Source organism: Limulus polyphemus, unplaced genomic scaffold, assembly GCF_000517525.1.
Source record: "Limulus polyphemus unplaced genomic scaffold, Limulus_polyphemus-2.1.2 Scaffold451, whole genome shotgun sequence".
Classification (NCBI taxonomy): Eukaryota; Metazoa; Arthropoda; class Merostomata; order Xiphosura; family Limulidae; genus Limulus; species Limulus polyphemus.
This window is the reverse complement of record NW_013666061.1, coordinates 321,463-322,986: the sequence shown is the minus strand read 5'-3', so window position 1 is coordinate 322,986 and position 1,524 is coordinate 321,463.

The following is a 1,524-nucleotide window of genomic DNA, read 5'->3' as shown; positions in this document are numbered from 1 at the left end:
TTTACTAGTCTGAGTGCAAAGTGATTTTGATGTTAAGATTAAAAATACTTCTCTTCATATCAAAAATCTCAAATTTCATTTTTGTAATCTCTATATACATTTCAGTTGTTTTTTTCAGTAAAACTTTATATATTTTCTCCACCCTAACTCTATATGGTATTATTCAATTTAACCGACCTCGTAACCGTCAAAAATTAGGAAGTAAGTCTAAATTACCCTTTCTTTTTGTTCTAGAATAACTGCAAAATGTAATAGGAAACCACATGTTTATTCTAAATAGCTTGATTCTTGTAACAGTATACATCTATTTATATTTATTGATTTTTTGTTTTATTGACTTTTGAACCATGTCTGACTAGAAATACCCTGACCCAAGTAGTAAATTATATGGTGCACTTACAGCTCATGTGACCGTGTCAAGTAGCATAATGCACAAGCTGCTTGCTAGTATACTCCATAAAGATTTTTATTTTATTTTTTCATTATCTTACCTAATTTTTTACATTTAAATTACTTTTATAACAATAAATAAAGAAAACAAATGAAAAATAAAAAACCTCGTAATTAAATATCAATCACACTTTTTAGTAAAGCTTTATATTCTATATGTCATTTTCTCTACTCTAACATTATACTTGATTCTCCAGGTTGTAAGACAGGTAATCAAAGTATAATGAAAATAAAGATTGCAAAGTGCAAAATAAAATGTATAGTATTGATCACAAAGTTTCAAAGGACTTATGGTCAGAGTTTATACTTCTCACCTTTTCACACTTATTTTCTGCAGTAATTTTATTGTTAGGAGCTGACTTAGAAACTAGATGAAACAAAATGAATAGTACTGTCTGTCTTGTTCAGTATGGATCATTCAGTTCCAAAGTAAAATTCCTGAGAGTTTCTTCTAATCTTTTCACACCTATGTTTATTCTACTGTTAGCAGCTGAAGTGGAAACCTGCCACACATAAAACAATGAATTGCCGCTCCTTACTTAGTTTGACACTATCAATATCAAATAAGCTCATGTGACGCAATTCCCAGAACTTACTTGCTTTGAAAACACAGTGGGGTAGGATTTATCAACTTGTTGACAGTATAATGGTTTCAATGACAATTGTCTAAAGTATTATAAAATGTTTATAATAAGACTTTGTAAAAATTCCGGGCTGATCTAGTAAGTCGACAAGTGGACATTTCCTACAGAGTTTATTCAAATCCTGGCTCCGAGAACATAGAGGGGTAGAATTTAGTGAGTTCTTTACAATACAGGGGTTGCTACAAGCATTGTCTAAACTACTTTATAAAAGAAAGAGAAAGTATTTATGATATGGCTTTGTACAAAGTTGTATCCAATCCAATAAACTTGTTAGGTACTTAGATGTTAGTTATCCTCCTGGGTGTTCAGGATTTAGTTTTACTATAGGTGTAAAAGTGTGTAAGTGCTTATTAACATCATGTTTCCTATATTACCATGCTTACACGGTAACCATTAAATGCATAGTTTCTGCTAATATAAATATGGCTCA